The sequence below is a fragment of the Alosa pseudoharengus genome, unplaced genomic scaffold, assembly GCF_046254945.1.
Source record: "Alosa pseudoharengus isolate Yale_2024_CS ecotype anadromous, Long Island Sound unplaced genomic scaffold, YU_APseudo_1.1 YU_APseudo_1.1_scf_20, whole genome shotgun sequence".
Lineage (NCBI taxonomy): Eukaryota > Metazoa > Chordata > Actinopteri > Clupeiformes > Clupeidae > Alosa > Alosa pseudoharengus.
In genome coordinates, this window is record NW_027468664.1 from 5,796,768 (window position 1) to 5,806,357 (window position 9,590).

Here is a 9,590-nt window from a genome sequence, read left to right on the forward strand (position 1 = left end):
ATGACGGAATTGTTTTTGTATGTTAGCCTCCAGGGGCCATGTCAACCCATCCCATATCCACTCATTTGAGGGATAGTGCCACCTAGTTAAAAATGAAAAGGCAAAAACGAGACATAATCGCAGGTATCTTTGGCTGACAGGTTCAAAACTGCACGGAATTTGAAGTGTAGGATCATTATGACACCCTCTGAATAGTTTTGTGGATTTCCGTTCATGGAGGGCCATATCAGCTACTAGCACACACACACACACACACACACACATATGCACGCACACACACACACACATGTACGCTCACGCACGCGCACACACACACACATGTACGCTCACGCACGCACACACATGTACACACTCACACACACACTCACATGCACACACACACACACATAAACACACGCACATGCACACACACAGGCACGCACACACTCAAACGCACAAACACACCCACACACATAAAAAGACACACATGCAGGCAAGGAGGCACACACACACACACACACACTCACAAGCGAACCCACAGACACACACACACATGCACACACACATAAAAAGACACACATGCAGGCAAGCAGGCACACACACACACACACACACACACACACACACACCATTACCCTCCCCCACACACACACACTTACAAGCGAACCCACAGACACACACACACACACACATAAAAAGACACACACATGCAGGCAAGTAGGCACACGCACACACACAGATAAACACACACACACACACACACCATTACCCCCCACACACACACACACTCAAGTGAACCCATGACCACACACACATACAGAAGCACATGTGTGTACATCCATGTAGTTCCCATATACACTTACCAACTGATAGCTTTGAATTTCTTTCAGTTTACCTCTGGGAAAATACATAGTGTGTCAAGTATAAGACCATTTCTGATTACTAGAGCAAATGGAATGATATAATCTCTGTGTTTCCTGCAAAGTGGTAAAATGGACTCTCTCATTGGGCCTCATTCACCAATATTTTCTTCAGTTCTATCTTAAATTGGCTTTTCAGAAAAGCCTACTCTACTTCACGAACATGTTTAACCTCAGGAAACAGGAAAGGAATACAAAGAGGACGGAGGAATCTGGACAAATGTACATGAGAAATTAGATGTGTTTAAAGAGCATGTAAACCAGAATTTGTTTGAAAACACCTTGTATTGAAAAGTTATCTTGAAAACGTGAAACGTTACTGAATTGTGGTTAGGGCATTAAACAGTATTTCATAATTTCTTGTGCTTCATTTTTTGGGGCTGTTCTTCTGCCTGTGCACTTAACACAATTGGTATCACTACTTAGCTTATTTACTGGCTGAAGTGCTTATTAGGATCAGCTGGTTTAGGTAATGGTTGAAACAAATATGTTAGGCTATAGCAGAGGAGGTTCATATTGTTGCCTTCATATCCTAGATGTATCTTCCCTGCACCAATGTGCATGTGTGTATGAACCAATGTGCATGTGTGTATAAACCAATGTGCATATGTGTGTATGAACCAATGTGCATGTGTGTATGCCCGAGTCTATGTGTAGCCCTATGTGTATGTCTGAACAGACTTGTGTGCACTGCCTAACACAAGTCTGCAACAACAAAGTATACTGTGCTATATTTCTGTGCTGCATGTCTAGATTTTTACAATGCCAGTTTAAAGCCTAAAACTTGGAGCATCAGTTCTCCTCACTTCATGCAAACGTTGCCCAGGAGATGTTGAAACGTCCGCCAGAGAAGCAGACTCTTATGAAAATGTGAACCCAGTCACATTGGCATCATATCCGGTGGCATGGAACATAGCGAGCGCTGAAAACCCACACAGTGCGGGGGACTTTGTGAAGTCGTGCCTGCGTGGTGCCAATCTTCAGTCTGATGCGAGTTTGAAGCGTTCTGTGTCAGACCTGCAGCTGGCACACCGTTGAACAGAGGATATCTGATAATAACTTAATTCAAACAGTTACAGTACACATAGATGAGCAGAAATGCCAGTATTTTAGCATTGATGTTTAAGACAAGCCGCAGTTGGCAGTATTGGTTTGGTCTGTGTTTGAAGGCTGCAAAATGAAGGAGGAGTTGCTCGATACTGTGCTTAAGAAAGACTTGATCCTGTTGTTGAGAGGGCCAATTTGCACTTTCAGAACGAACATGGCCACTGATGGAGCAGCCATGTTGGGATCTGCAAATGGCCTCATAGGGCTGGTGACTCACTGCATCATCCATCAGGAGCACCTGGTGTGTAAGAAACTGAACTTGGACCACATCATGACACCATGCTCTCAATCATCGGCCGCTCAAAAACTTCATTGCTGAATGTGATGAAGACATCTCCAGTGATGATCTTCTCCACTGCACTGTGAGATGGCTCTCAAGGGGTAACATGCTTTCCCCGTTTTTTCTGAGCCTTTGAACCTGGTAAAGCTGTTTCTAGAAAACAAAAATAAGGATTATCCTGAGCTACATGATCCCCAGTGATCTCGGATGTGGGATTTGTGGTCGACATCCTGCATCTGCAAGGGAAGTTAAAAATGCTGGCTGACCGTGTGCAAAGTGTTTTTTACCAAACACAAGTTCTTCCAGACTCGTCTTAAAAAGAAAGAGTTCATGCATTTTCCCACATTGTTGAGGGCACGTGGAGAAGCAGCTTAGGTGTCAACACTGGTTGAAAATGTGCAGCAGAGTTTTGAGGACAGATTCTGCAATCTCTGCAGCAAAAACGACAACATATCACATTGCTCACCAAGCCTTTCACTGCACATTCAAACTGTTTGAAAGCTCCTTCAGTGGCAGGTGAAGCAGCATCTCAGGTGGAGGTGATTGAACTCTCTGAGGATGACAGACTTGAGGAGGGAATCACAGAGTTTTGGAAAGTTGTGCCCACAGACAGACAATCCAACATCACACTGGCTGCACTAAAGCTAATGTCAATGTTTGGGTCCATTTATGTCTGTGAATCACTGTTATGCAAAGACAAAACATCGCTCTATTCTTACAGATACATGTGAAAGAGTTGCTTTGAGTGGCCACAACAGAGTATAAGCCAAACCTAAGAAAAACTGTGGGAAATAAAAATGAGCTGTTCCAGTGAGTAAACAAAAGCTCATTGAAGGTGGATTTGTTCTGTTTCTGTTTTGCTCACATTACTGTCATGTTGCTTGTTCTGTTACTCTCTCTCTCTCTCTGGGTTTCTCTTTCAGATGATCCAAAGTGTAGCTAACGCACAAACATTCCATTTGCAGCAGAAATCTTCATCTTTGTATGTTTTCCATTTCATATGACTGACAAGTTGTACTCTTCCACTGTCACAAACAAGTGAGCTCTATGCCTGGATGTGAACTCTTGCTATGAAGAATTTCATTACAAATGTATGAATTACCTTTATTTGTTATACAATGATCCTTGAATATACAGTACACCACATGACCTCTCTTCACTGGATGTTGCTCTCCATTTTGATACACTCAAATGTCAAGCATTCTGATTTTGTTACATACAAATGGCAATAATTATGATATTTTGACAATTCTTGGTAATTTCTTTAATACACTTTGAAGCTTTTGAGAGCATACAACTGGGTGTTGGTGTATCTTATTAATCAATGAACACACTGATCATTGTGAAAACCTCATATGGAATGTTACAAAGTAGAATCTTCATTGAAAAAGATTTGCACCCAGATGAAGCTCTGGGGTATTTTCAGCTGCTGCATACCGATGCCGGACAAGTAGCCTGAGGGCCTGAGAGTGAGGTCAGCAATTGAGGTGAAAAGCAAATGCCTCCAATAGAGCAGGGGTGAGAGGACAAGCCCATGCACAAAGAAAGAAGGATACTACACACTTACACACAAGAAGCATGCTGATCACATGAGACAGGGGAAAACCAGGTCGCAGATGCCTGAGATGGCCATGCCTGAGGCGCAGAGAGCAGAGATGGCTATCCACCATGCTGATGCCCTGAGATGGAGGTGGTTAAAGGAGAAATCCAGTGAGTTTTCACATAGATCTCCGTTTCTCAAGGTCACCGAGTTCTGTTGGTACGTAAAAAACAGAATCGACAGACAGTACTCGGTGACCTCGAGAAACAGAGATCTATGAGAAAACTTGCTGGATTTCTCCTTTAACACTAGCATGGATGCAAGTCCAGAGATTGTGGTAACACCTATATGGCTAGCATTAGCACAGATGATAGAGCAGCAGAGAAGGCAATGCTAGATCAAAGGGTCCTCTCTTGCCAAGACCTGTGTGTCGCCCAGATCAGCTAGACAGAAATACCAGCTCAGAATACACAGCTAAGGCCAGTGGACCCCACAGCCTGTGAGTTGTAAGGTTCCAACTTCAGCAGAGGAAAAACTGCAGAAGGAAGAGAGGAGGGAAAAAAGGCTCCAGTGCTGCCAATGAGGGAGAAAACGAGGCTGAGATAAGAGACAACGGGAACAGTGATCACGCAGTGGAAGCCCTCTCATTCTGGGTTCTAACCCTTGCAGAGACCAGCTGGAGCAGAGCAGGAGGAAGTGGCTTGGCTGGATGGTACATGGCTGGTTTAACCCTCCGCCTTTCTCTCTAGAACGCTTCCGAACAGGCCGCTAACAGCTAACAGCAGACACCAAAAATACGCATAAAAATACTCAAAGAGGCTTACATATAAGATGGAGCTAGCAGGACAGGAAATAAACACTTAAGGATACAAACCTTATGTTTCATATCAGTCATGTTGAGCAGAACATCTGGAGCCTGTATTTAGCCAGGACATGAAAAATGACTGTGCAGTCAATGCATTCCCTTGCTCTACTTCCGCTCGCCGCCATCTTGTGTGGAGAAAGTTCTAAGATGACTTCTAAATGCGGCATAAGCCACTGTGAATGGCAATAGGACAAGAATAGAAAATTTACGTGCACAGACTTTCTCCTCACAAGATGCCGATGGCCTGAGGAAGAGCAACAGACTGCACACAGACTTTTAAAATTCCCCTTTCTTTACACTTGCATTTGCAAAGGTACAACTATTTCAGTTTATCTGCAGAGACCCACTCCAGTAGCATAGATGTGTAATGATTTTTGAGCTTAAAAGAGGGATTTACTTTGGCATAGTACAGTTGCCCCCAAAGGCTATGCTAGATGCTATTCAGTTGTAAATGCATATTCCAGTCTTACTCAAAACAGCACCAACTGATATTGGTTTGGTCCCAACTCCCAAACAAAACTTTACACTCGAAATTATCCAAAAATAGACCCATATTGTTGTTAGACTGGAATTTCCCTAACTTAACTCTGATTACGACTGTAACTATGATATTAGTTTTAGTTCAATAATAAAATCTCTTCTGCAGTATTGGTGAAGGCAGTGGTGATGAAAAACAGGCAATAACATTCTTTTAGCTGTGGTTGATATTTGCTATGAGCAACTAGTGGCTGTTAAATATTTAATTTATAAACATCGACAAATATTGACTCTGACTAGACCTTGGATAGGCACAACTGGGAGACTGAAGCATCCACTTTCAAATAAGTGTGTGTAAGATATTTTTTCTATCATAACAAGAAAAACTGCAGCTTAAAATAACTTAACCGTTGGTAATTACCTGGAGAAAAGAGTAACGGGGATTGAAAGGGATAGAGGTCAGTTTTCCTCTGATCTCAGGCGGCTGCTATGCAGGAGGGTGGATCTTACATTTTACAAATACTATTGTGTAAGGCTTGTGGTAAAGGTTGCTTGTTCCCACTATAAAATCTGTGGTTATGGTCTGACCATAAAGTCTGTTTATAGTGTTTAATGATAATTGGGCCAATGTGACATTGTGGATATAATGCTATTAACGTTACCTATCATGTCTTATAAAGCTATTATAGGGTACATTAAAACATGGAGGCCAATATGTTGACTGGCAGGAATCGGAGTAAGTGCGCAACTTCCTCCTACGCTGGTTAAGTTGAAATAACAATTTATGGCAAGTAGTCTTGTAGTGTCACAAAAAAGACAGTTTAAATACCCACTAGAAACATGTTGCATTTTTCCATACTGGGTATAAGCAGCAATACCAATGTGCAATACCAATGCCTGCTCCAACATGTTCTTGTATTCTAAGGTAGAAAGGTGTGTGACTTATTACCTGACTAAGTCAGCTGACACAGCACAGTTGTCATCCTCATGACAGTAGTCATCCTGCTAGAGATCATTTGAAACATTAAAAGACCCGTATTATTATTTTTTTCAGATCCATATGGCATATTAGAGTTTTTTTGAGTTGCTAAAACACTAAAACCCATCGGCTGAAGAAAGTTCTCAGTTGCTTGAACTCTTTTCGCTAATTGTTCAGTCTGTTGTCAATACCTTAGACCATTTCACATGGTAAAACACAATTTGCAGATCTCACTTTCAATTTTTAGCAAAACTCTAAACACATTCTCATTCTCAAAACACATTCTGCACTCTAATGCACATGTCATCCATACTGGTAAACACAAGTGGCAACAATTAAATACAAATAGCCTTGTAAAGCCTTGTAAATTAAGTGGCTAAGTAATAAGAACTAGGTATGACGACTGAGCGCGGGAAACCAAACGTGTGTGTGTGTGTGTGTGTGTGTGGGGGGGGGGGGGTGTATGAATGTGAAATATGGATGAGTGGGAATAAATGTTATATGTGGATGAGTGGAATATGGGTAAATGGTATATGTGGATGAGTGGAATATGGGTAAATGGTATATGTGGATGAGTGGAATATGGATAAATGGTATATGTGGATGAGTGGTAGCATGGAGAGCACAGTATGTGTATGGCTGGGAAGGTGTGTATGTGAATGTATGAGTACTGTATGAGCATGCATGAGTGTGGGTTAAGATCCTGTGGAGTAAAGGAGTACTGTTACTAGTACGATTTGTATTTTGATGCTGATATGAAGTTACACAGTATATGCTGGTATATGTATTACTTCTTGATGAAAATAATAAAAAATAATTATAAAAAAAACAAAAAAAAAAAAACAATTAAATACAAATAGAGCAGACATGTCATTGATTAAACACAACCACTCAAAATTGATTTAACTTGTTTCAAATGATGTGACACAACAAAGAAAGCAAACAGGTTGTTGAAGGTGGGCATTGTATATTGTACAGTACACTGAACATTGTGCTTTCCATTTGTTTACAGTGCTGATTACTCAATAGATTTGGACTGGGTGCAGGTTCATAATTGATTTTTTTGGATCACGCCTAATTGCACACCTGGCATGATACGCAGAATGCCCTTGTTTGACACTGGGTGCTTTACTGTAAAACTGGGCTTGCTAGTATCCACTCTAGGAACCATGACAAAGGCCGACAGGACGAAACGTTGGTATCAATAAAAAGTGTGTGAGGTGACCAAGTTTTTTATAGTTCAGTCATTTCCCTTACCAGCACCTCTGAGGGTGTGCATTCTTTTTGTTATTTATATGCTGGGTGCAGGTTCATATCAACAAAGAACAAGAATTACAGTAACACAGAGACAAAGGACAAGTTTGTGAGATGCAGGGTACAGTACTGTAAAGACAAGGAGGAAGAACAAAAAAAAAAGCAAAGCAAAGTAGAAAGTTCTGATCAATTTTGAGCTACTATAAATGAACATATTTTCATTCATCAAAAGACAATGATGGAAAAATATGAAACTTGTTTTGAGATTAAAAATGTACTTCTCCCTGAGAACTATGTTTTGAACAATGTGTTTTCTATTTTTTGGTGTATTGTTTACTGACTGCTTGATAGTGTATATAATTTTGATTGCTTTGTTTATGAGTTGAGAGCAGTGTTTGATTTTGAGCACAGGTAAATCTGTTCTGTGGTGAAAGTTTGATTTTGAGCACAGGTAAAACTGTTTTGAGGTGAAAGTTTGATTTTGCAAGAGGAGTCAGAGGTTTTGTAAATAGTGCTTGAAGCTGAGGTTTTGTGTTTAATGTTTTAAGAAAATGGACCAAGGATTCAGAAATTGTGTTTTAGCAATTGAGAAAAACTGTAACTTGCTTTTCAAAAACAAACCAAAAGAGGGCAGCCTTGTGAAAGGTTTGGATAAAAGTCTGCTTTCACTTATAGGGCCAGTCTCCCCAATATGGATTAAGCCTAGTTCTATCCACAGGTTTCCTACATCCCATGAAGTCTTGCGTCAAAAATGGGTGCAACTTCAGTTTCTCAGTATAATGAAGGGGACGTCTTCTGGGAGACAATGGAAACCATATGATCGTCGGTAGGAACACTGATTTAGTTTTAGGCGTATTTAAAAAAAAAAAAAACACTTACATTTTTTTTGGTATAGATTATTGTTGGTTCTCATTTCTTTCATAAAAGTTGGGCAGCAAAAAATGTAAATGGTACAGGCATCAAATTTGGCAAATGAACTCCTGATCAAGGAGAGATTTCACAAAAGTTTACCTCTGCAGGACTTACATTTGAATTCCCCTCAGATTAATTGAGAGCTTCCAAGTAAAACATCTCTTCCCGCCAATATCCGGTTGCCAAATTGTCTCTCCATTTTCAAAAAACTGAAACGGAAAGTAAAATGAACTCATCCGATTATCACGAAAGTTTGGTATACATCATTTCCACACATTGTTGAACGAAAAGGTGTTCAAAGAATTTTGATGGTCCTTCTGTTTCAGTTTCATGTCAATTGAAGGGACCCTATGCAGTTTTGGCGTTTTCTTGCTTTTTGCTTGCAGTTTTCTCTACGGAGCTCCCCCTACAGCTTCAGAGTATACGACACACCTCGCTCGGTCAGTCTGCCGTTTCCTCTTTCCCTGTTCCTCCGACAACGGCTTCTTTTCATCGGCTCTGCCACGACGGATGTCTGAGAAACTCCATTGCTACCTTGTTCTAGCCATTGCCTGGCGTGTATGTGTGTAGTGCTGTAAAGCAATTCGTTACATCATGAGATCGTGAGACTTTCTGTCTCTGAGGCCGGAGGCTCGACAGACCAAAGTTGCAAGGCTGGTTTTTCCACTCACAGACGCTAGGGGGAAGCGAGACAGCCACCATTTAACCCGGAAAAAGTCACATAACAATTCCAATGACTCGAAGCTGTCATAAAAAACAGCATAGGTAGCCTTTAAATGTTAAGCTTCTTATGATGGTATGATCTAAACTTGAAACATCCTGAAATGTCCATAAGAGGTACTACAACAAGCACAAGTCAATATATCTCAAGAACCCGTTGAGCTAAAAAATACAAAATTTGGTATATGTGTAGCCTACATTGTATCATTTGCCCTTACTGCCCAAAGTGTTTCCAGGCTGGCTTTCAAAAATGGCCTCCAAGCAGCTAATCAGAAATCAGTAGCAAATATCTGCTGGTGTGAATGGGGTTAAAAAAAAGTACTGTGTGGTTGATGTGTGATCTATTTGACTACATCTATAACAGATCCTAATACTCAACCTTTCTCCCATTTGAACTAAATCTTCTTCAACCATTTTTGTGTTTGCTGCGGACTGCTTGGTTCCCAGTGATTGTGGCTTACGGCTATATTTTAGTGTAGATCTTCACTAAAGTTCTTTTTTAGTCTAGGACTAGGCTTCAATTATGTCCAGGAAACCACCTTAATGCTAGTCAATAC